The following is a 27,410-nucleotide window of genomic DNA, read 5'->3' as shown; positions in this document are numbered from 1 at the left end:
TTTTGAAAATCGATTCCTATATTTTATACCACTCTTACAAATTTTGGGGCTTAAGCTCTTAGTATACAGAAGTTTAATTATGATTTTGGCAAGGACATTATGCTATTTTTAAGGCACTGAAAAATCTCCTTTATCATTTTTAAGTTTGATGTTCTAGGACAAGAAATCAAGAACCTCATTTTTTTTTTTTTTTTTTTTTGGTGATACGCGGGCCTCTCACTGTTGTGGCCTCTCCCGTTGCCGGGCACAGGCTCCGGACGCGCAGGCTCAGCGGCCATGGCTCACGGGCCCAGCCGCTCCACGGAATGTGGGATTTTCCCGGTCTGGGGCACGAACCCGTGTCTCCTGCCTCAGCAGGTGGACTCTCAACCACTGCGCCACCAGGGAAGGCCAAGAACCTCATTTTTTTAAAGAAATCTTTTGAGGTTGGGTTTTAAAGAGAGGATGAGTTTTGTTTTTAAATCATGAAACAATTCACATATGCATACAAATGTAGAGAATAACATAAGTATATATTTACTAAACACCAGGTTTTTATAAAATTTTACCATGTGCACTTCAGCTTATTTTTAAGATATAAAACATAAACAGTGGTGAACGGCATCTGTATTATTCTCTGATACCTTCTTTTCTCAGAAGTAGCCACTTGACAGTTGCTATTTCTGGCATTTATTATTCACACAAATATTTCCTTTGTTTACTTAATATTTATTCATAGGTAATATATGTATTTTATGGAAATACAGGTAATAACATAAATAACAGTATCTTGAACCTTTTTTGCCACTTTTTTTTCCCTCTGTTGATAAGTGTACCTCTAAGTCTTTTGTTTGAATGGCTGTAGAGTTTTCCATTTCATAAATAAATTGCTGTGTATTTTTTCTACTATTGATGAATATTCTGGTTGTTTCCAAATTTCCTTACAAATAACTCTGCAATGAACATTCTTATCATACTTCCTTCTGCACCATGTGTAAGTTTCTCTGTGGTATATTCCTAGCAGAAAGATATCTAGGTCACTGGTATTTTCCCTCCAAACTGTCTATACCATTTTAGACTCTACCTTTACCCATCAGAATGTGCAAGAATTCTCATCTCTCTACATCCTCAAACATGATATTGTCAAATCTGTAAATAATTATTTGGCTAAGTGTAAAATAATATTTTGTTATTTTTAAATTTGAATTTTCTTGATTACAAGAGAGGAAGAAGTGCTGTATTCATTTCCTGTTGCTATTGTAACTAATCACCACAAACAGCATTTTGAAACAACACAAATTTGTTCTCTCATACTTCTGGAGGTCAGAAGTCTAAAATGAATTGGCAGGGCTGCACTCCTTCTGGAGACTTCAAGGGGGGAATTGTTTTCTTGCCTTTTTCATTCAGCTTCTAATGTCTGCCTACATTCCTTGGCTGGTAACCCGTTCTACTAAATCCCTCCAACCACTTGCTTCTGTCATCATATCTCCTACTATTCTCCAACCCTCCGGCCTTTCTCTTATAAAAAGCCTTGAGATTACATTGGGTTCACCCAGATAATCAAAAAAATCTCCCCATCTCATGATCCTTAGTTTATTCGCATATACAAAGCCTCTTTTACTATGTAAGGTAACACAGTCACAGGTTTTAGGACGTGGCCATCTGTGTGTGGCACGGTAGGGGGGTGCATTATCTAGTCTACCACAAATAGACATTGACAATTTGGAATTCCTTCTAAGGAAACTACGTATTTATATCAATGTGTTTATCCTTTTACTTGGTTGTCTTTATTTCATTTGTTGAAGTTTCTTCAAGAGAAGATTTTATGAGTATTAGGAGTTTGTTAATCACAGTCATCAAAAACTTCTTCTAGTCTGTGGTTTTTCTCTTCACTTTGTTTCACCTCTAAGTATGATGTTTGCTGTTGGTTTTGTCTGGTGTTATTCATCAGGATAAAGAAGTTCTCTTTTTCTAATTTCAAGTGCTAAAGGTTTTTTATCCTGAATGTTGAACTTCATCAAATGCTTTGTATGCATTTATTGAGATGTTCACTTGCTTTTCTTCTTTAATCTATTAGTATAACATCTTTGCAAACACTCATCCATAAATTTTTTGGATAAACTCTACTTGGTTAAATTATATTTTCTTTGAAATCTCCTGAATTCAATTTGTCAATATTTTATATAGAAATTGTAAGCGAATTTGATCTACCTAATTTGATCTAATTTACTCTAAGGTGGATGTACATATGAGTAAGTCCAAGATCCCTATAAAATGACTTTTTAAAATCTCCCAATCAAACCAGCGTTTCCTCCAAAATCATTCTGATTATATTAAACTATTTTAAGATGAATGCTCAACCTGTCAGCCACTAATACATGCAACTACTTTCCCATCCATGGAACTGGGGTCCTGGACCTAGATAGCACTGTTTAACTCCACTACCTTAGCCTCAGCTATTTGTACTTATGGTGAACATTTGACACAAGCAAGGCAAGTTACATTCTTTACTCCATAATCTGGATTAGGGTCCCAAACACTGGCCATTCACTGCTGTCACCTTGAATTGTAAACTTAATACCTATGGCAGAGGTCACATTTCCCCTTTGTACAGAAAAACAGAGGGAACTTGGCCAATCAATGCACAAAGAATTAAAAGAGTTACTGGAGCCTGGTTACTCTTGGGTTTCCAGTTCCCTACCCCAGTCATCAGACCAACAAAACATCTTGCCTTTCAGTTTGTGATAGAGTTCTTTAAGATATTATGAAATATTCTTGTATCTCACTTAATCTAATTTAAGTGGGTTTCTGCTATTATCACTCTAAAAATTCATGGTGAAGTAAAATGCACTTATTTATCAAACATAATTTTTCATGGCCATACTACCCAAAGTGATCTACAGATTTAATGTAATCCCTATCAAATTACCCATGACATTTTTCACAGAACTAGAACAAATAAGCCTAAAATTTATATGGAACATAAAAGACCCAGGATTGCCACAGCAATCTTGAAGAAAAAGAAATAAGCAAGAGGCATAATCCTCCCAGACGTCAGACAATACTACAAAGCTACAGTAATCAAAACAGCATCTTATTAGCACAAAAACAGATATATGAATCAATGGAACAGAATAGAGAGCCCAATGAGATCACAGGCCAGCAGATGAGCTGGGGGACTTAGGGAACAGGCTGGGGGCTGTGTCCTGCAGGGTTCCAGAGCCCTCACCAAGGCCGCCCACTGGCTGGGCCCAGGCCTTGAGGCGGTGGTGAACCTCTCCCCCATCCCCACCTCTGCAACATAATGGCAGTGGCTGTCTGCATGTGATGCAGTCTGCGGGGCCTGGCCCCCACCATTTGGGCAGCTTGAGGAGCCTGAGGGCCAGTTGGGTCCTGGGTGCCTGGCTCCCTCAAGGATCTGACACCAAGAAATTTTCAACAACTAATCACATCCCTCCCTCATCTTTCCTACAAAAGGGCTTTGCTGAAAGCTTTCAGGGAGTTCAGGGTTTTTAAAGCATGAGCCACCCATCTCCTTGCATGGCCCTGCAATAAACCTTTCTCTGTTCCAAAAAAAAGAATAGAGAGCCCAGAAATAAACCCACACACCTACAGTCAGTTAATCTTCAACAAAGGAGGCAAGATTATACAATGGGGAAAACACAGTCTCTTCAGCAAGCGGTGTTGGGAAAGTTGGACAGCTGCATGTAAATCAATGCAGTTAGAACACACCCTCACAGCATGTACAAAAATAAAGTCAAAATGGCTTAAAAACTTAAACATAAGACATGATACCACAAAACTCCTAGAGGAGAGCACAGGCAAAACATTCTCTGACATAAATCATACCAATGTTTTCTTAGGTCAGTCTCCCAAGGCAGTAGAAATAAAAACAAAAATAAACAAATGGACCTAGTTATTGCACAGCAAAGGAAATCATAAAAAAAAAAAAAGACAACCTATGGAATGGGAGAAAATATTTGCAAATGATGCGACCAATAAAGGCTTAATCTCTTAAAATATACAAACAGCTCATACAACTCAAAAACAAAACAAAAGAAAAAAACAACCCAATCAAAAAATAGGCAGACCTTAATAGACATTTATCCAAAGAAGACATACAAATGGCTAGTAGGCACATGAAAAGATGCTCAACATCACTAATTATTAGAGAAATGTAAATCAAAACTACAACAAGTTACCACTTCACACCAGTCAGAATGGCCATCATTAAAAAGTCTACAAACAATAAATGCTGTTAAGGGTGTGGAGAAAAGGAACACTGTTGGTGGGAATGTAAACTGTGTAGCCAGTATGGAAAGCAGTATGGAGGTTCCTTAAAAAAACTAAAAATAGAGTTGCCATATGATCCAGCAATCCCACTCCTGGGCACATATCTGGAAAAAACTATAATTAAAAAAAAAATCCCCGCCCCCACATTCATAGCAGCACTATTTACAATAGCCAAGATATGGAAACAATATAATGTCCATAAACACATGAATGGATAAAGAAGATGTGGTATATATATATATATATATATATATATACACACACACACACACACACAATAGAATATTACTCAGCCATAAAAAGAATGAAATAATGCCATTTGTAACAACATGATGGATCTAGACATCATACTAAGTAAAGCTATGTCAGAAAGAGAAAGACAAATACCATATAATATCACTTATATGTGGAATCTAAAATAAGATACAAGTGAACATATCTGTGAAACAACAACAGACTCACAGATATAGAGAACAGACCTGTGGTTGCCAAAGTGGAGGGAGGGATGGGGGAGAGATGGATTGGGAGTTTGGGATTAGCAGATGCAAACTATTATATATAGAATGGGTAAAAAACAAGGTCCTACTGTACAGCATGGGGACTATATTTAAAATCCTGTGATAAACCATATATATATATATATATATATATATATATATATGTATAACTGAATCACTCTGCTGTACAACAGAAACTAACGCAACATTGTAAATCAACTATACTTTGATAAAATAAATTTTTTTAAAAAATTTTCATAACAAAATTTGTTCATATTAGTGATTTCTTAATGGCACTACCATGCCTTGTGTTTGTGATATAGTTCTATTCAATGCTATAAAAATTCCCCCAAATGCTATATAAAGACAAATCACTTTAAGAAATATCTCTACTTTCAAGGAAATTGCAGTCTAATAAGGGATTAAGAAAATATACTTATGCAGGAAAATGAAATATTTTAAGAATGTTTCTCTTTAAGGAACAGCATTACTATTATCCTTATTTTCCTAAAAAATATCTTTGCCCAAATTTAAACAGAGAAATTAATCAAACTAATACATTTTCTGTGAGATTTTTTTTGACCAAGAAGACAAGAAAATGACAAAATTTTATAATTCAAAATAGTATTCCTTTTACTCTGAAATTTATATTTTCCTCAGGGTGTTTTTGAAATATTTACTTGTTTCAGATGAGTTTATTATAAATTAATCAAAAAGTAATATGTGAAGAAAAAATTAATCTTCCATAAAGGGATAAGTAGTAAAATTATCTTAATAACTGCCACATGGAAAAAATAAAGTTAAAGTTATATTCACCACTTTCTGAATATACAGAGTGAACAGAAAAGGAAACAAATTTAATTCCCTAGATTTGAACCACACTTTTAGAACAGCATCATCATACCTTTTCCTGGTTCTTAGGGGTGAGTTCAATTGTTCGGTGTATTTCCTCCGACTTACTTGAGGATATTTGGTATAAACTCAAAATCTAAAACAATAAAAGCTTAGTTTTATTTTTGGTGTCAGAATACTAAAGTATTTGGACTTATCAATAAAAGAAATTAATCAGCCTACTATAGTTTCAAAAAGAAACCCCTTTTGAAATAGATCTAGACTCCGTAAAGTTTTATGAAAAAAGAAAATTGCAGTGTGCTCTGGCTTGAATTTCAAGGTATGATTCTGCCAAAATATGAATTTTCCAGAAATAATGTAGGGTCAAAATACTTCTCTTGAAGGTGGAGATAATTTTTATGGGGCAATTTATTTAAAACATAAAATGACACCTGTTTCCAATGGTAAAACACTGTCCAAGTAACCAATTAAACAAAAATGATAGAGAAAAAAATCAATAAGGAAAATTACAACTGGCCTTTAGTTTAGTATGCAAAATTAGTAATTATTGGAGACTTGTCTACACAGGCACCTCTGTGGCAAACCCCCAGCAGTTCAATACCTGAGGGTTATCACTATTCTGATGACCAATTTCACCCATTAAAATTCTCATAACTATTTCTTCTAACAGATCTATTTTTTTCCCCAGAAAATCCCATTTCCTTATAATTGTCAAGCATTTAGCTTGTAATCTGTCACTTGGTAATTGATCAAGAGCAAATATCTCTTTACTGCTCTTCTTTTCATTAGTAACATTTCTTTTCCGTGCATTCTCTATCTTTAACAATCATGTGATGGTAAATTTTAACTAAATAAGAAATGCTGACACAAATCAGATTATAAGTGTACCTTAGAGAATCTATCTGTTAATTCTCACTTTCTCTCTCTACCACAGCTGCCTGACCCTGAAACCCACATGTCCCCAAATCATTTTCAAACTCACTGCATGGCTACACTAACTGACACATCATGAATTACCACTGCCTAAGAATCTGAGGACAAGTACTCTCAATTATTATCTTCTCTCTGGGTGGTGATACCATGCAATCTCTGCCACCCTTGGGCACCAGTTTTGGGGTTAGAGAGTGGCAGAGGTAGTCACAAATGTATACTTACAAAAAAATAAATGAATTGCTCTTGTTTGCATATTCCTTGTGTTATCATTGACATCCTCAAAGATTTAACTGGTTTAAGAAACCACGTTTAATTCTGGTGAACTTAAAACTGTCAGTATAATCCCACTACAGCCAAATATGTGCTGTTGTTGACTCTGTATAACTAAATAACCTCTGCAAATCCTCTGTTTTTTCATTTTCCATAAACCTTTTTGTTTTGATTACCATTTGCTTCTTAGAGTCTTTCCTTCTGTTTCATTCATTTTTGTAATACCTTTTCACTTTTGCTCTAGAGTCCATTTTCAACCCTTTTACAGAATTGTCAGAAATCATTTTAACTTCTGAACATCTCCAAAAATGTATAGAGGAAGCCCTAATATATTCTGAAGAAGTCCTTGAGGTATTTTGTTTCCTCTATAGCTAAGTAACAAAGTGAATTACAGTACAGAATATACAACTATATACACATATATAAATTTTCTCATTTAAAAAATATGTATATATTACTAAAACCTCAGGATTTATGACTTTGTGTAGAATTATTATAAGTATTACACCTACTAAGGAGGTTTCTAGAATTTATGTAGAAGAGTTGCCAAAGCTTAACATTCATTTTCAGCTTTGCGTCATTTTAAATTTTAAACAATTTTGAAAACTGAAATTAAAAAGAAAACATAAATTATGGATGAATGGATAAAGAAAATGTGGAATATGCATACAACAAAATATTATTCAGCTATAAAAAGAATGAAATATTGCCATTTGCAAAAACATGGATGGATGAGGGCATTATGCTAAGTGAAATAAGTCAGACAGAGAAAGACAAGTACCATATGATCTCACTTATATGTGGAATCTAAAAAAAAAAGGAAGCTCATGGATTCAGAGAATAGGTCAGTGGTTGCCAGAGCTGGTGGGTAGGGGAAGGGTAAAGGGGGTCAAAAGCACAAATTTTCAGTTATAAAATAAGTCAAAAGTCATTGGGATGTAATGTATAGCATAGTGACTATAGTTAATAATACTGTGCTTAAAAGTTGCTAAGAGAATAGATCTTAAAAGTTCTCATCACAAGAAAAAAAAATATGTGTAACTGTGTATGGTGTTGGATGTTAACTAGAATTATTGTGATGATCATTTCACAATATTTACAAATATTGAGTCATTATTTTGTACACCTGAAACTATGTTATATGTCAATTATACTTCTATAAAAAAGAAAACAAACTTTTTTTTAAATCATAGATAGCATCCTTCAAATGATGGAATAATATCAAGCCACGGGCTGTAACTAAAGACAAAGAAAGGGATATGCCAAGAAATGAGTAAGGCAAACAGTTAAGGTCAAAACATTTTATGAATCAATATCCATAGTCTGCACTAATGAAGTAATACAGGTAAAGCAATACAGAAGATCCGGAAGCTTAGGAAAAATGGGATAGGAACAAGCAGGTCAGCCTATAGGGAGGTCATGAACACCAGAAAATGTTCCAGCGAAGAAAGAGAGTCAAACAAAACACAAGAGCCAGTGGAATGAAAATAAGGCAACAGCAGGAAAAAAAAGGGGTTTAGATATGAAGCAAACTCTGTTTACTCATCAAAATCTTTAGGAGAAAAGAGCCCAGGGTTTTCAAGTAAAGAAAAATAAGTCAGAAGACATTTCTTCTCTTCTTTTTAAGATATACTCTCACTCTTTCCTTTCAAGGTCTAGCATCTTTGCAATCTAAAGACTCAAACTATGAACTATGCAAAGATGTCCAGACAACAACCTTATTAAGGATGAAATTATTCCATGTCAGAAGAACTTCAATATGGATTCTGAAAATAATGTGAAGGCCAAGTGGGAAAACTGTATACCTGGTTGCTCTCCTTTTTGTCCCCTATACTTGCGTGGGGAAACTTTTCCCAAACCTACTTCCAGCTGTGTGCTAGCAGCTAATGTTTGGTTTATGATACAGTGGAAAATATCAATTTATAAATATTACTAACTACATGAAACATGATAGAATTTCTTCTGCTTAGAAACATCATTATGTCAGCTTTCTGAAGCTGTAAATTCCCTTGACTTCTGCAGAGATAATGGTGCTGTTTATTCTTCCTTAAAAGGGAGGGAAAGGGGCAAGAACACAAGATGGCCCCTGAGAGTCTCCAGCACTGTGTCTGCAAACAACAAGCCAGTTTGCTCAGTTGCCTTCCTCAGGTTCACTTCCATTAGGTCAGTTTTACCTGACTCCTAGCATTTTCTCTCCATACCACATTTATCAAAGTCATGGGGTTAGAACGTAGAGATCTCATGAGAACTGCTTCCTCAAACTATGGATACTAATATTGACATTAAACAACATATTCAATCTTTTGAGAAGAGGGAAATTTTTATATCTCTATTACCATCTGAAGAACTATGCATACTCTTGTGCTTGCAAAATGTGTTCACAGTGCCAGACAGAGAATATGTGAAGGCGAACACTTGCCTTTGTGAATATATGACTGTCCTCAACTGGATTCCATGAGAAAATTAAGCCCTAAGGAAGATAATGATTGACTATTTTCTTAATTTTCCAATTTTACATACTACCATTCCACATGAATAGGAGAAAAGACAGTTCATTGCATATAAAAGATTGAGGCATTAAGGTTTAATTCTCCCACAGAAACCCTTTGGAGAAGAACTGCACAAAGCCTCAAAACTCACATGCTTTTCAAGAACTGTGAAGAGTATGAGATTTTAACCTATTGCATGTTAACAAATAAGCCTGCCACAGTTACACAGAAGCTGGTAGAAGACATGAGACTTCTGGATCAGAAGCACAGAACTTCATTACTCACAGCAAAGCAGGCCGTGTTAGCTTTGTGTTTGTATTGTGTTCCTTTGCCCCCCAAATCCCATGGGGGTGATGAGAAGCAGTCCAGGTGGATGTTACACACACACTAGACTTGTGTAACAGCTAAGGAACCCTGAGTTTCAGAAGCTCTAAGCTTTGAAAGGGACGTCTAGCAAATCTGCCTAATCTTTGCCCCAGAGAAAGACATTATATATATTATCTTGGCTAGGAAAAGGAATTCAGCCCTTTACTCCAGAGAGAGACACAATCTCTGTCTTCCAAGGTTGTCTGTCATACAATAAAAACTCCATAAAAAAAAACAGTCCAGAACAAAAGTCATTAATGTCTCTTCCCAAGACATGCAGAAACTCAAGAGGGTCAAGAATTGTCACCTAACAATGGCCAAACTCATAATATCTGAGACATTTCATTCCTACAGGTATGCTTCCACCATTCTCTGATTGAAAAGCTACAGAAAGAGGCATAACAATGGGTGAATATCAGAGTCACGCCAAAGAGACACCGTGCAAGAACTGCCTCTTATTTGGACAGACTGAGAGATAAACTTAGCAAACTGCATAACAGACAAGCTCAAGCTCGAGTTGTACTTACAAAGCCTGCACTCTAAACCAGGTATATTTTTTTTAGTTTCCCACCATGAACAGTCACCATAGTATATGAATAAAACAAACAGTAGAGATAACCTATATTACAAGGCTACTGTATTTACTTGGTTTGGGGAGCTATAACACAGAATTGCAGCTAAGCCAGTCAGCCGCGTCTCTGAGGGTGGTCAGTGGTAGCCTCTTAGATCAGCAGTGAAAGAAATCAAGTAAAATCTCTAATTACTAAAAGATCCTTGGCACAAATTTTGCCAATTACTCTGGGTGAAAATATTATTATAATTTCAGTCTCTGTAGTAAAAGTATCTTTGTGTATCTTTCCTTTTTTTCAAATGATTGAGAAGGGTGATGAGTTCTGAAGCCTGGGTCACATGTTCCATTGTACCAATGGGAAACACAGGAATTGACCCTCATTTATAAAAAAAAAAAAAAAAAAAACATAAAATTAACAAAAAAACTAATATAGGAACATAGTCCTTGTATTGTACCCAAGAGGAAAAATTTAAAAGACAAATTATATAAATCAAATATGATAAGAATTTTAATTGTATGATTATAATTTTGTTAAAATATCCATTTAAACAGCAAAAATCAAATCTCAGATACGTGCAGATTAAAAAAATATATTTGCTGCTAACAGCCTGAATTATCTCACATATTCTCTGTAAAAAATGACAGCATAGCGTTTCCCTGGTGGCACAGTGGTTAGTTAAGAATCCGCCTGCCAATGCAGGGGATACGTGTTCAAGCCCTGGTCTGGGAAGATCCCACATGCCGTGGAGCAACTAAGCCCATGTGCTACAACTACTGAGCCTGCACTCTAGACCCCGTGAGCCAAAACTACTCAGCCTGCATGACACAATTACTGAAGCCCACGCGCCTAGAGCCCGTGGTCCTCAACAAGTGAAGCCACCGCAATGAGAAGCCCGTGCACCGCAACAAAGAGTAGCCTGTGCTCACCACAACTAGAGAAAGTCCGCATGCAGCAGTGAAGACCAAACGCAGCCATAAATAAATAAATTAAATTTATTTTTTTAAAAAAAGAAAATGACAGCATAGAGTCATTAGAAACATCCTTAGTTAAAAAAAAGTACCTCCCCCCAGTTCCAGATATTGGTTATAATTAAATATAATATAGAAAAGCAGCAGCTCCCGCCCTCATGAATCCATTAGTTTGAATCATTTTTTTCATTCAATACGTAGTTTTGTTGTCAAAATCAAGTTCAAATAACCAAAAGGTAGTATTGAGTTGATTTAGCCAACTCTTTTAAAAAAAGTAATTCTATTCCCCTAATGTTTAGAATCATCTTCATCAATATAAAATCACTTCCAGCTTATATGTATGTTTTTAATTAGAAAACTGCATATTTAAGTAGAGATAAGCTGTTTTATGTTTACATAAACAGACTGCCAATAAATTCAGCAAATCTATAATTAAGCCATACTAGTCAAATGACAACATGACATCTCAATATCCATAAATCTGTCTGGAAACAATTAAGAACTGGAAAGTAAGCAAAAACAGTATCTGGGAAGGTTATACATATTGGACAAAATCTATGCAATAAATCCATATAAACATACATATGAGCACACACTCATTTTGGTTTACATATACATCTAACAAATTTAAAAACATGGTTTCCAGGATTACAAAGAATAGAAGTATCAAAATAGTAATAGAGAAAAGCACATTGCTTTGCAGAAGAATTAGCATTGAAATAAAAATAGGTCAATATGCACATGAAAAGATGCTCAACGTCATTACCATCAGATAGATTTACCACGTGACCTAGCAATTCTACTCCTTGGTATATAACTAAATTTAAAAATAAGAAAGAAAACATGTCCATACAAAAACTTGTATATGAATGTTCATAGCAGCATATTCATAATAGCTAAAAATAGAAACAATTCAAATGTCCATCAACTCTTGAACAGATAAAATGTACATCCATACAATGGAATAGTATTTGTCAATGAAAAGGAACAAAGTACTGGTTCATGCTACAACATGGATGAACCATGAAAACAATGCATTAAGTGAAAGAATCGAGTCACAAAAGACCACATTGCAAGATTCCATTTACATGGAATTCCCTGGCAATCCAGTGGTTAGGACTCTGCGCTTTCACTGCTAAGGGCACAGGTTCACTCCCTGGCTGAGAAACTAAGATCCCACAAGCCATGCAGAGCAGCCAAAAAAGAAAAGAAAGAAAAAAGATTTCATTTACATGAAGTGTCCAGAATAGGCAGCTATAGAGAGAGAAAGTAGATCAGTGGTTGCAAAGGAAGGATGGGGGTGGCTGGTGTACCTAGAAGGTGACTGCTAAAGGGTTTGTAATAAATGGTTTCTGTGGAGAGGGATTAAAATGTTTCAAAACTGTTCATGGCTGCACAACTCCATGGATATATTAAAAATCATAAATATACACTTTAAATGGGTACATTGTATGGTATATATGAGCTGTATCTCAAGAAAGCTGTTGCAAAATAAATAAAGATTCCATGAAAACAAAAGAGGTTACAATTAAGCTTTCTTTATTCTTTATCTAATATAGTCTCCACAAAGCAGAGCACTATTTTTCGTAATTTTATACTTTTGTTCAACTGAGTTATAATTATTCTTTTTTGTGAAATATTTCTGACATATTTTGCACAGTCAATGATATTTTTTAAAAACAAATCCTTAATCTCTTTAAGTTGGTTGAAAAGGAAAATATCCACAAATTTCAAAGAGGATATTAATATAAATAACTCCTAAACATAAATATTTGGAGCACTTTTAGAGAAGAACTAATTCAAATTGAGATTTATTTTTAAAAGGTTACCCTGGCTACTGTGTGGAGAACAGATTTCAGGAAACAAGAGTGGGTAAATGAAGATCAGTTAGATGAAGATATGGGCAAAATACGAGGGTAACGTGGACTAGGATTTAGAGGGAGAATTGGCAAGAAAGGTCAGGCTTTGTGTGTATTTTGAAGGCTGACTCAGCATGACCTGCTGATGAACTGGAAGTGGGTAGGTTGGGTAAATCAAAAACAGTACCTTTTTTTTCCATGGACACTTGAATAAAGGGTGGTGTTATTTACTGAAATAGGAAAAGAAAGGAATAGAAGATTCAAAGAACAGGGTTCATCAATAGTTCTGACAACTGATGCTGAGAAGGCAATTGAATATATCCAAGTAACAATGTTGAGTAGGCAACTGAATATATGCCTGGGGTTCAGGAAATGAACAAGGAGGAAATGGCAAGGCTGAAGATATAGTTTTAGAAGGCTTCCATTTAGGGTTGATACATTTGTTAGGGTACATTCTAAGGTGCTGAAACAAAAGGATCCAAAAACATAGTGACTTAAATAAGATAGAAATTTATTTCTCTTTCATATAAAAGTCTAGTGGCAAGAGGCTAATCAACTACTCTTGGAATTAGTGTATTTCTAACCAGGCTTCTTGGTTTGACTCACCAACCGTAGGCCAAGCTATTGCTAATTTAGAGAAGGTCTTTTCCTGATTTGACCCATAGAACATCTCTTTGTCTTCAAACCAAATGCACTTTTTACATAGCCAACCCCATAATCTAATTCGCTATCCTACTGTCACAGTCCTCAGGTATCCAGACTATGTGTCCGTGGAGTGTCAGGCACTGGACTAGACTCTGAATATACAACAATAAATAAAAGAGATTTGGTCACTGCTTTTAGGGAGAATGAAATCTACAGAATAAACAGAATAAACAAGAAATTAACATATAAAGTGATGCAGGTCTACAGGGGAAGTACATTGTCCAAAAAAAGTACCTAGGAGGGACATGCTCTTAGGCTCAACTCCCAGGTTTCAGTGTATAGACCCCTACCTGCTGAATTACAAAATCCTTTGTTCTCTAACTTAAAACCTTCCTATATATTCTGTATCTGGCATTTTCAACAAGCTCTATTTCCCATCATAGAATACCACCCCACTTGACCCAAGTGAGTTCCTTTCTTTTTCTTAGAATATGCCAAAAATTACCATTTGGTATTGCAGACTTGAGCGTTCCACAAGGCAAGGGATTATATTACAAGGGGTCTCCAAATCTACTTGTATACTAAGTAATGTCTGTAGACTGAAGAAATACTGTATCTTATCTACTTGTTGAACTAAAATGCAGCTTCCATACTGATTGGTTGGAACCTCTGTAATACTGCTCCCTAAATATTTTGGATATCACCCCTGCTTACAAAATTTATATGAATGCAATTGTAATTATCACATGCAGATTCATGTAAAAGCATTCATGAAGTCACAATAGCTTCCTGAAAGCACGTGGTAGCTCAATAAAAGGATGTCAAAAGGGCAAGTATTCATTCTGCAGTTTACATCCTTGCTCTCCACAGTCTAGTCTCCTCCATGGCAGCTAAAGTGAGTATTTTAGAACTAAATCCAGATCTTGCATTCTGTTCAGAAATCTCCCATATCTTCCCATCTCACTCAATGGCCTACAAGTTCCTACATGACCTGCTTTCACCCCTGTCTTTCTCATCACCTTCCGTTCTTCCTTGTTCACACGATTCTAGTCATACTGGACATGGTGATATTTCCTCAAGCCAAGCAAGGTCCAGTCTCACGGTCTTTGGCAAAATTTCACCCTAGGGTCTCTGCAGTCACTGTTCTCTCTCCCTGGAATATTCTTCTCCAAGATAGGTAGCTACTTTTCTCCCTTATGTTCTCATCATCTTTTCAGATATGTGAGTGGACACTGTTAGAACCCCAGCAAGATCCCTTTTACAGGCTGGTGCATCCATCCCCCACTGCTTCTGTTTGTTTGATGAGACCTCACAGCTGTCTCTCCTTTATTTAGATAATTGACTTGAGCTAAACAGAGGTGCTTTTCCCCCAGGCCATGCCATACAACTTCAGCCAGCAATCAAGTGACACAGCTACAAACCCTACCTCAAGGTGAGACAAACTCTGCTGTGCAATGTGTGCTCCAGAGCCTCCTGTACCTGAAAGTCTCCAGCTGAGACCACTTTCTTGCTGAGCTTTTCACCCAGCTCTATCCTACTCACCAACTTTCCTACTCCTGAGAACACCTCTCTCTCCCTCAGGTAACTTTTTTGAGCAAGAATCCCCATCCCAGGCTGTTCTTCTAGGTAACCAACCTAAGAAAGAAGACTTCCCTGACCACCATACATCCAGACACTCACTATCTCCCTTACCTTGCTTTACTTTTTTACATAGCACCTATAACCCCATTGAATAATATATTTTTAAATTTCCTTTTGTTTATTCACTTTTTCTCCCCGTGACGTAAAGTCTATGAGGGCGGGAATTGTTTTGTTCACTACTATATTCTGAAGCTTCCAAAACTACCAAGTTCGTTGTAGTTACTCAATAAAATGCATTGCTAAATGCATGAGTAAATGGAATAGGACAGTGAATTTTATTTATTTGTATTATTATTTTTTAAATGCTGCCCTATTCTTAAAAACATTGGGAACCAACAACCTGGATTAATCATTAAGAATGATTCTACTGGGGACTATGTCTTCTATGTCCTTTCAAACTCTCAATACTGGAATACTGATCGTTGATATAATATTGGCTTATCAACTGAATGTTAGTTCATTAACACATCCTTCCCAAGCCTTGCAGTCTTTAAACTTGAAGTCCTTAATTTTATATTCTGGTAGCCATTTAAATTACCCTCTGGATTTCTTAATTAGCCTTTTTTTCTTAAATAAGAATTTATTTTCCAATCATCAATATTTTTAACTCAGACCTTACAAGCCCCTACTGAAAACATCTAAATAAAAACACATATTTTAACAATGAAAATTATTAAATAAAGACGAGTATATTGTAACTATAGAATGGTCAAAGTGAGCATCACTTATATTCAGTCAGAGACAATCCCTAAAATGATTCTAGAGGAGTTTCTTAAAAATTTATTGTAAAATAAGGTCATAGCTGTTTTAGTACACAGACCCTATTTGGCTGTAAAGTCAGCAAAGGAACTGAGTTTACATCTGAACTCCTTCATTAAGTAAACACTGCAGTCATATTTGACACATCAATAATATTCAAATATCCAACTACGGAGACTCTGGCTGACTTTCAGCCCCTTCAGTTCACTCAGCCTTGATGAGTGTTTGCAGAAAATTGTCTACATTGTCAACCACACTCCACAAAAATGACTTGGATATAATTTGACTTTTACAGATTTTTAAAGTCAGAAAGGATATGAGGTTGCATGCCAACTCCACAGAAGACTTTTCATTAGCAATAAATAAAGTTTGATTTAATTTTTTCATAAAGAGACCTTTGTGGTCATGAAAGCCTGCTGTCTGCTCCACTAAAGAAATTTTCTAGGGAGAATCTCAAACATATTCACATAAAGGCCTTGCAAAGATGTGTCATTCTAATTTGGGAGTACATAATGAATGTACTTCTTTGCAACCAGCATTTAATGCCAGTGCTTTTATGGTTTATGATATAACGTTTGTTTCTTTTTATTCAACAGAAAAGGTCAATGTGACTAATAATTAGAACTACGACTCTGAGAAAAGAAGACTGTAATTAGATTATTTTTCAACAAATAATGAAGTGTCAGAAAAAAAGAAAGTGAATCCTTGGTGTCAGCAAAACTAGTTTACATATAGACCAGAAAAGTAAATCTTTCTTGCAGATGCACACTTGGGTGACCTTCTTCCAGTAATTAACTCAAATAATAAATATGCATAAAAAGCACTATCTTCACATTCAAAGTAAACAATGCTTTTCATCCAAGGGTAATTTTGCCTACAAGGTGATATTTGGCAATTTTTGGAAACATTTTTAGTTGCTACAACTGGAGGAGTGCCACTGACATCAGAGGGTAAAGGCCAGGGATGCTGCTACACATCTTACATACATAGGACAGTACTCCACAACAAACAATTATCCAGACCCAAATATCAGTTTTAAGAAACTTTGAACAACTGTCAAAAAAACTTTCTAATTCTGAAATTAATGAGTAAGCTGTAAAGTAGCCCACAATAATTAGAGCCCTATAATGGGGTGGTTGTCTACTGACACTCCACAGTTAGAGACATTTTGTAGCCACTGTAGATTAAAAGAGTAAGGGGTATTAGACTTCGTAGAATTCAGAACTCTGAGAGATAATACTGGGATGCAGGACACTTAGATGTCATATCAATATCCATTAGGGCTGTATTAGGTTCTTAATTCTGCCATAACAAAGTGCCACAGACCAGGTGGTTTAAATAACAGAAATTTACTTTCTCACAGTTTTGGAGGCTTAAAGACCAAGATCAAGGTGTATGCCGGGTTACCTCTTCTGAGACCTTTCTCCTTTGCTTGTAGATGGCTGTCTTTACCCTATGGCTTCACATGGTCTTCCCTCTGTGCCTGTGTCTATGTTCTATCTCCTGTTCTTGTAAGGATATCAGTCATACTGAATTAAGGCCCATGCCAATGACCTTCTTTAAATTCAATTGCCTATTTAAAGACCCTATCTCCAAATACAGTCCATTCTGAGGTACTGCAGGTTAGGACTTCAATATATGAATTTTGAGTGGGACACAATTCAGCCCATAACAGCCCATAACAATCTGTCCTGTCTTTGATTCAAAATCCTCTAGAGACAGAAAATACCTGGCAGCATGAAAACTTTCCAGCATTTCTACTGCCCTGGAGAGCAGGAAAGTGTATACAAGGGAAAAGTGAGTCTTCTTTATAATCAGTCCTTAATTTTCGTAAAATGACTGAATTTGTCCCAAATATTTGCAGGAAATAGTTAAGGAACTCCAAAGAAACAAAGGCAATAACTTTGAATCAGAGTTAATTTTTATATATAAAAAGTTTCCCTAAAGAAAACCAGAACTGAAAGAATGAGTTCTATGCAAGGATCATGTTGACTACGTCAGCCAAAACACGACAAGCAAGTGCCCAGCACAGAATAAGACATCAGTATATTTGCTCACTGACTATGTAACTGGGTCAGTGAAGACTATTCCTCTGAAACTCCGCTATCTATTGGATGGTAGTGTGCTTCTAACCTGCCTCCTACCTAATCTCCAACTTATCTCTTACCATTTGTTACAATGCATTTATGATACAGCAGCAACAAATTATCGGTAGTCACATGCTCAGTTTTTGCTGTTTTCCTTCTTGCTACAATGCTCTATTTTCTTGTTGGGGAGGAAGAAACTTTCCTCTACCTTCTAGGTGCTTCTGGCTGGTCTAAAAATTAAATTGGCCTGAGACACACTAACAGGAGAAAATCGAACAAAATTTAATAGCATGTATACACGGCAGTGACCATGGAAAACAGAGTAACCTGCCAAAATGGCCAAAGCTCACAACTTAAATACCATCTTCAGCTAAACACAAAAGAGGATGTTGGGGGTAGTGGTTTGGAAGGAAGGCTATTTACATGGAGATGGAAAAGCAGATCTTTGGTAAACAAATGCTTGCTAGACCATGCAGAGACAATATAAGAAATTAATAATTTGTCAATTATTAATTTGCCAGTATAAGAAATTAACAATTTCTAAAGTAAGTTATAAAAGTATATGGACTTTGCTAGATCATATGCTAAGATTGTAACAACTTCTGAAAATGTTCTATGACCAATGAAAGAGTTAAAGTTTCATATTGTTTTTGTCTACCAGGTAGATTGACATAACTGGATTAAAACATGGGAGAAATTTTCAGGTTTACTCTTTCTCTGTGTTTTTTTTGTTTAACTGTATTTCAAACTATATACTATTTATATAGACTAGAAATAATTAGAAGAATAACAGCTGATAAGCTTTCCTCAGCATGGCTTGACCAACTCATGAAATAAACTTGTTAAATAAAGCGAATTCATAGAAGTAATAGGATAAACAAAAGGAAGACTGTAATAGTGGTAAAAACTAATGGTACTTGAATTATTAGAGAACAAGAATAAACAAGAGAGTATGTGAAGAAAGTAACTGAGGAAAATAAGTATACTTTAAAATTACCTTGCCCACAACTAATAGCAAACATTCTGGTCATTAGCTTTAAATATGCAGAAAATAAAAGATGTACCTGCATAATATTTTATATTTTAGTCATGAAATTAAAATGAGTGTCATATTTTGGACTTTGATTGTATCCAGAGGTGGGGAAACAATATGAAAAAAACAAATCATTGGCCCAAAAAGCAAAACTATCTGGTGAAGTCATGAATGACTGAGTTAACAGCAGGGGAGCCTACTGTTAATCATTTTTGCAGTCAATTGAGAATTCTGCAGAGAAGATATTAAAGAGTAGTATAAAAAGTGCAGTGACCCAAATAAATTGTTTAAGAAAAATAGTCAAATTCAGTTAACAGATACCGTATTCCTATAAAATTGAACATTTTTAAGAATTAGCAGAAAAAAAGTGTTTGCTTATTGCTGCGATGGAGCTATTTCCTCCAAATTTTAGGAATTCTCCATTTGATCGTGTTTTTGATGATATTCCAAGAAGATGCAAAGATTTCCCATGTCCTACTTCTAGTAACTACCAAGAGATATTTGTTACTAATGCTTCAATTCTGCAACACAGGACAAAATCAATCCTCAGTAAGAGATAACAAATGTCTCTGAAATTGAGTACAATGAAATTTTCCTCATAAATTAATATTGTATGTTGCTAAATGTCTTCAATAATTCATTTTTCTTCCTTCTTTGCTTCTTTCTTCCTTTTTTAAGATAATAGAACCCTGTTAGTTTAGCTTACATGGAGTTGAGACACGTTACTACAGATCTGATTTCCCATCCTTCATAGCAGCTATGTATGGCCATGGGATTAAGTTTGGGTCAAATGGGATGTGAGTACAAGACATATGTGCAACTTCAGAGGCACTGCCTTGAAGACTGAGTCATTTACTCCGAACGTTCTCTTTTCTCTGTCTCCAATCCATTCAGAAAAGGACAATATGTCCCATCATCCACTAGCATATTATCCTATGAGCAACTTATATCTATGAAAGATTTTCTGTAGTAGACCTATTCTAGCAAACTTGACCTCTCTCCTCCTGTAGAATATAAGAAAATAAACATCAATCTCATTTAAAATAACAATAGTTTTGGGTCATTTGTTATAGAGATTTATCTTGTACCTCATCTCAAGTAAAAATTTGGTATGAGATGTGAGAGACTATAATAATAAATACTCAAAATATTTTTTATTGGTTTAACAATTAGGTGGATGGTGATGAGGAAACAGATATTGAATCTTGAGAAGCTAGTGACCTATTTTATTCCCAAGAAAACCAGTAGAAAACAATGCAATCTGCTATGGATTGAATATCTGTGTCCTCTGAAAATTAATAGGTTGAAGCCCTGAGTCCCAATGTGATGGTATTTGGAGGCAAGGCCTTTGGGATGTAATTAAATCACAAGGATAGAGCCCTCATGAATTGAATTAGTGCCCTTACAAGAGGAGACACAAGTAAGATGACCTCTCTCTGCCACATGAAGATACAACAAGACAGCCATCTATAGACCAGGAAGAGGGCTCTCACTAAAACCCAACCACAGTGGCACCCTGATCTCAGATTTCCAGACTGTAGAACTGTGAGAAATATAAGTTTATTGTTTAAACTACCCAGTTTATGTTATCTTACTATAGCAGCCCAAACTAAGACACAACTTGTTAAAAACTGAAAGGCAGACAACATATTTGCTGAGCCTACTACTCTGGAAAACTGATTGGAAAACTCAGAATATTGGTGAGTGATGGAGGCTCCTTGTTTCTTTTAGAAAATCCTGTAAGACAAAAAGGAGCTCATGTATGAACAAGCCAGGTTGAAAGTCAAGATTAAAGAGAACAGACCTCTTAATGGGGACACTTTCTACTTGTGGCATCCATCTATTCTGACTCACTGGGCTTGAAAATTCAACTGCTTTTGTGCTCTAAACAGCAGAAGCTATGTCTGTCCTTCGGAGACTTTCTTTAAATTCTCTCTTAAATACAACTTTTTAGTTAAAAACTGAGAGAAGCTCAGGGACAAAGATCAGATTAACTCCCTACTTGAAGCCTATATTTTTAGAAGAACATAAACTAGCTAGTATTAAATTTAAAGGGAGGAGAGTTCAAGCACAGATGCAGTAGATAATAAAATATCTCAGAGGCTTAAGAACTATTAATAAAAGTATTCTGAGTGTGGTGACTTTCACATGAATTTTATTGGAAGCAAGTAGACTTAGAAGATTACAGGGTTTCTGAGGGACCTCTATTGCCAAAGAAGCTGTAAGCCTCACCAGCAAACACCCATAATTGTCCCTAAGACAGTGCTCATGAAGAGTTTACTCTCAAAGCCCATTTCAGTTGTGGCAAAAAAAAAAAAAAAAAAAGGTAATGGACAGAATAATGCCCAATCACAGAGAAGAACTAGGAGATTTAAGTTCCCCTCAGAGATCAGGAAAAAAGTCTAGCAGAACAGTTTACCCCAGTACTAGAATACGTATCTTAAAATTATTCAGAAATTCTTACTTCTGTCATTTCTATGGAGCAGTGACTGCTCCTATTCTTCCTACTTTATTAACAGGAGATTATCATGGTGGTTATTCTGTTCCAGCTCCATCATTTTATACTGGGTGTCAGAGACATATATCACTTTTGTATTAATTTATGAGTTACCAGATTGCAAAGGGCCAAGTTCAAACTTGCCAAAAAAGAAAATGCAACACTTAGTTTAGCCTCAATTTTTATGCAGAGGGAATAACTTAAAGGAATTTGACTACCTCAGGTGGAAAGAGTATGGTCTGCATGTGGGAAGCAGGCACCCATGGAGGGTGGCCAGAGGAGCACACTGAGTGTGTCCATCAATATCTGTTCACTACATTTTCTTTTTAATAATAGAATCCTTGGGGTTTTAGCTGGTCACCTGTTCACCCAGATTACAGATTAACACTTAGGTTTTTTGCAGTTAAGCATAGCACTGTATCTAGGTTTGGCCAATAGAATGGGAAAGGAATTTATGTGAGTAACTTCTGCCACCTTAAAAGCAAAGACGTGGGAGTTGCAAGATGGCGGAGGAGTAAGACGCAGAGATCACCTTCCTCTTCACAAATATATCAGAAATACATCTACATGTGGAAGAACTCCTATAGAACACCTACTCAATGCTGGCAGAAGACCTCAGGCCTCCCAAAAGGCAAGAAAATCGCCACGTACCTGGGTAGGGCAAAAAAAAAGAAAAAACAGAGACAAAAGAATAAGGACCAGACCTGCACCAGTGGGAGGGAGCTGTGAAAGAGGAAAGGTTTCCACACACTAGGAAGCCCCTTCACAGGTGCAGACTGCAGGTGGTGGAGGGGGGAGCTTCGGTGCCACGGAGGAGAGCACAGCCACAGGGGTGCGGAGGGCAAAGCAGAGAGATTCCCGGACAGAGGATCAGTGCCGACCGGCACTCACCAGCCTGAGAGGCTCGTCTGCTCACCCGCCGGGGCGGGCAGGGACTGGGAAATGAGGCTCCGGCTTCAGAGGTCGGATCCCAGGGAGAGGAATGGGGTTGGCTGCGTGAACACAGCCTGAAGGGGGCTAGTGCACCACAGCTAGCCGGGAGGGAGTCCAGGAAAAAGTCTGGAGCTGCTGAAGAGGCAAGAGACTTTTTCTTCCCTCTTTGTTTCCTGGTGCGTGGGGAGAGGGGATTAAGAGCGCCGCTTAAAGGAGCTCCAGAGACAGGCGTGAGCCGCAGCTATCAGCATGGACCCCAGAGACGGGCATGGGACGCTAAGGCTGCTGCTGCAGCCAACAAGAAGCCTGTGTGCAAGCACAGGTCACTATCCACACGTCCCCTCCCGGGAGTGTGTGCAGCCCGCCACTGCTAGGGTCCTGTGATCCAGGGACAACTTCCCCGGGAGAACGCACAGTGTCCCTCAGGCTGGTGCAAAGTCACGCTGGCGTCTGTGATTGCAAGCTCACCCCGCATCCGTACCCCTCCCTCCCCCCGGCCTGAGTGAGCCAGAGCCCCCGAATCAGCTGCTCCTTTAACCCCGTCCTGTCTGAACGAAGAACAGATGCCCTCAGGCGGACTACACTGAGAGGTGGGTCCAAAGCCAAAGCTGAACCCTGGGAGCTGTGAAGACAAAGAAGAGAAAGGGAAATTTCTCCCAGCAGCCTCAGGAGCAGTGGATTGAATTTCCACAATCAACTTGATGTACCCTGCATCAGTGGAATACCTGAATAGACAACGAATCATCCCAAATTGAGGAGGTGGCCTTTGGGAGCAAAGATATATTTTTTTTTTTCCCTTTTTCCCTTTTTGTGAGTGTGGATGTGTATGCTTCTTTTTATGATTTTGTCTGTATAGCTTTGCTTTTACCATTTGTCCAAGGGTTCTGTCTGTCCATTTTGGGGTTTTTTTCCCCCTACTTTAAAAAAATTTTTCTTCCTACTTATTTTTTATTTTAATAATTTTATTTTATTTTACTTTATCTTCATTCTTTCTTTCCTATTTTTCTCCCTTTTATTCTGAGCCGTGTGGATGAAAGGCTCTTGGTGCTCCAGCCAGGAGTCAGTGCTGTGCCTCTGAGGTGGGAGAGCCAACTTCAGGACACTGGTCCACAAGAGACCATTCAACTCCATGTAATATCAAATGGCAAAAATCTCCCTAAAATCTCCATCTCAATGCCAAGACTCAGCTTCACTGAACGACCAGCAAGCTACAGTGCTGGACACCGTATGGCAAACAATTAGCAAGACAGGAACACAACCCCACCCATTAGCAGAGAGGCTGCCTAAAATCATAATGAGGCCACAGACACCCCAAAACACACCACTGGATGGAGACCTGCCCACCAGAAAGACAAGATCCAGCCTCATCCACCAGAACACAGGCACTAGTCCCCTCAACCAGGAAGCATACACAACCCACTGAACCAACCTTAGACACTGAGGGCAGACACCAAAAACAATGGGAACTAAGAACCTGCAGCCTGTGAAAAGGAGACCCCAAACACAGTAAGTTAAGGAACATGAGAAGACAGAAAAACACACAGCAGATGAAGGAGCAAGGCAAAAACCCACCAGACTTAACAAATGAAAAGGAAATAGGCAGTCTACCTGAAAAAGAATTCAGAGTAATGATAGTAAAGATGATCCAAAATCTTGGAAATAGAATGGAGAAAATACAGGAAACATTTAACAACGACCTAGAAAAACTGAAGAGCAAACAAACAGTGATGAACAACGCAATAAATGAATTAAAAATTCTCCAGAAGGTATCAATAGCAGAATAACTGAGGCAGAGGAACGGATAAGTGACCTGGAAGATAAAATAGTGGAAATAACTACTGGAGTGCAAAATAAACAAAAAAGATTAAAAAGAATTGAGGACAGTCTCAGAGACCTCTGAGACTTTAAACACACCAACATTAGAATTATATGGGTCCCAGAAGAAGAAGAGAAAAAGAAAGGGACTGAGAAAATATTTGAAGAGATTATACTTGAAAACTTCCCTAATATGGGAAAGGAAATAGTTAATCAAGTCCAGGAAGGGCAGAGAGTCCCATACAGGATAAATGCAAGGAGAAACATGCCAAGACACATATAAATCAAACTCTCAAAAATTAAATACAAAGAAAAAACATTAAAAGCAGCAAGGGTAAAACAACAAATAACACACAAGGGAATCCCCATAAGGTTAACTGCTTATCTTTCAGCAGAAACTCTGCAAGCCAGAAGGGAGTGGCAAGACATATTTAAAGTGATGAAGGAGAAAAAGCTACAACCAAGATTACTCTACCCAGCAAGGATCTCATTCAGATTTGATGGAGAAATTAAAACCTTTGCAGAAAAGCAAAAGCTAAGAGAACTCAGCACCACCAAACCAGCTTTACAACAAATGCTAAAGGAACTTCTCTAGGCAGGAAACACAAGAGAAGGAAAAGAACTACAATAACAAACCCAGAACAATTAAGAAAATGGGAATAGGAACATACATATCGATAATTACCTTAAATGTAAATGGATTAAATGCTCCAACCAAAAGACATAGACAGGCTGAATGGATACAAAAACAAGACCCGTATATATGCTGTCTACAAGAGACCCACTTCAGACCTAGGGACACATACAGACTGAAAGTGAGGGGATGGAAAAAGATATTCTATGCAAATGAAAATCAAAAGAAAGCTGGAGTAGCAATTCTCATATCAGACAAAATAGACTTTAAAATAAAGACTATTACAAGAGACAAAGAAAGAAACTACATAACAATCAAGGGATCGATCCAGGAAGAAGATATAAGAATTGTAAATATTTATGCACCCACCATAGGAGCACTTCAATACATAAGGCAAATACTAACAGCCATAAAAGGGGAAATCGACAGAACACAATCATAGTCGGGGACTTTAACACCCCACTTTCACCAATGGACAGATCATCCAAAATGTAAATAAGGAAACAAAAGCTTTAAATGATACATTAAACAAGATAAACTTAATTGATATTTATAGGACATTCCATCCAAAAACAACACAACACACATTCTTCTCAAGTGCTCATAGAACATTAACTAAGATAGAGCATATCTTGGGTCACAAATCAAGCCTTGGTAAATTTAAGAAAACTGAAATCGAATCAAGTATCTATTCTGACCACAACACTATGAGACTAGATATCAATTACGGGAACAAATCTGCAAAAAATACAAACAGATGGAGGCTGAACAATACACTACTTAATAACCAAGAGATCACTGAAAAACTCAAAGAGGAAATCAAAAAATACCTAGAAACAAATCACAATGACCCAAAACCTATGGGATGCAGCAAAAGCAGTTCTAAGAGAGAAGCTTATAGCAATACAATCCTACCTTAAGAAACAAGAAACATCTCAAATAAACAACCCAACCTTACATCTAAAGCAATTAGAGAAAGAAAAAAAACACCCCAAAGTTAGCAGAAGGAAAGAAATCATAAAGATTAGATCAGAAATAAATGAAAAAGAAAGGAAGGAAACAATAGCAAAGATCAATAAAACTAAAAGCCGATTCTTTGAGAAGATAAACAAAATTGATAAACCATTAGCCAGACTCATCAAGAAAAAAAGGGAGAAGACTCAAAGCAACAGAATTAGAAATGAAAAAGGAGAAGTAACAACTGACACTGCAGAAATACAAAGAATCATGAGAGATTACTACAAGCAACTCTATGCCAATAAAATGGACAACCTGGAAGAAATGGACAAATTCTTAGAAATGCACAACCTTCCAAGACTGAACCAGGAAGAAATAGAAAATATAAACAGAAAAATCACAAGCACTGAAATTGAAACTGTGATTAAAAATCTTCCAACAAACAAAAGCCCAGGACCAGATGGCTTCACAGGCGAACTCTATCAAACATTTAGAGAAGAGCTAACACCTAACCTTCTCAAACTCTTCCAAAATATAGCAGAGGGAGGAACACTCCCAAACTCATTCTATGAGGCCACCATCACCCTGATAGCAAAACCTGATAAAGATACTACAAAAAAAGAAAATTACAGACCAATATCATTGATGAACATAGATGCAAAAATCCTCAACAAAATACTAGCAAACAGAACCAACAGCACATTAAAAGGATCATACACCATGATCAAGTGGGGTTTATTCTAGGAATGCAAGGATTCTTCAATATATGCAAATCAATCAATGTGATACACCGTATTAACAAACTGAAGGAGAAAAACCATATGATCGTCTCAACAGATGCAGAGAAAGCTTTCGACAAAATTCAACACCCATTTATGATTAAAACCCTCCAGAAAGTAGGCATAGAGGGAACTTTCATCAACATAATAAAGGTCATATATGACAAACCCACAGCCAACATCGTCTTCCACTAAGATCAGGAAGAAGACAAGGTTGCCCACTCTCACCACTATTATTCAACATAGTTTTGGAAGTTTTAGCCACAGCTATCAGAGAAGAAAAAGAAATAAGAGGAATCCAAATCAGAAAAGAAGAAGCAAAGCTGTCACTGTTTGCAGATGACATGATACTATACATAGAAATCCTAAAGATGCTACCAGAAAACTACTACAGCTAATCAATGAATTTGGTAAAGTAGCAGGATACAAAATTAATGCACAGAAATCTCTAGCATTCCTATACACTAATGATGAAAAATCTGAAAGTGAAATTAAGAAAGCACTCCCATTTACCATTGCAACAAAAAGAATAAAATATCTAGGAATAAACCT

The 27,410-nt window shown here is 36.8% G+C and overlaps 1 long non-coding RNA gene across 2 annotated transcripts in view; it reads right to left on the bottom strand.

The window, feature by feature from the left end:
- The window catches only part of LOC307193799, a 259,556-nt gene that overhangs the window by 145,864 nt on the left and 86,282 nt on the right, over nucleotides 1-27,410 (bottom strand). Inside the window, exon 3 of one of the 2 annotated variants that reach the window (XR_013830418.1) lies at nucleotides 5,674-5,757. The exons of the other annotated variant lie outside the window; for it this stretch is intronic. This is a non-coding gene — a long non-coding RNA (uncharacterized lncRNA). The remainder of the gene's footprint in view (nucleotides 1-5,673; nucleotides 5,758-27,410) is intronic. 2 annotated transcript variants of the gene reach the window in all.

The sequence above is a fragment of the Stenella coeruleoalba genome, assembly GCF_951394435.1.
Source record: "Stenella coeruleoalba genome assembly, chromosome: 11".
In the NCBI taxonomy this organism is placed as follows: domain Eukaryota; kingdom Metazoa; phylum Chordata; class Mammalia; order Artiodactyla; family Delphinidae; genus Stenella; species Stenella coeruleoalba.
The sequence above is the reverse complement of the archived record's forward strand: the minus strand, read 5'-3'. Positions and strand labels throughout refer to the sequence as shown.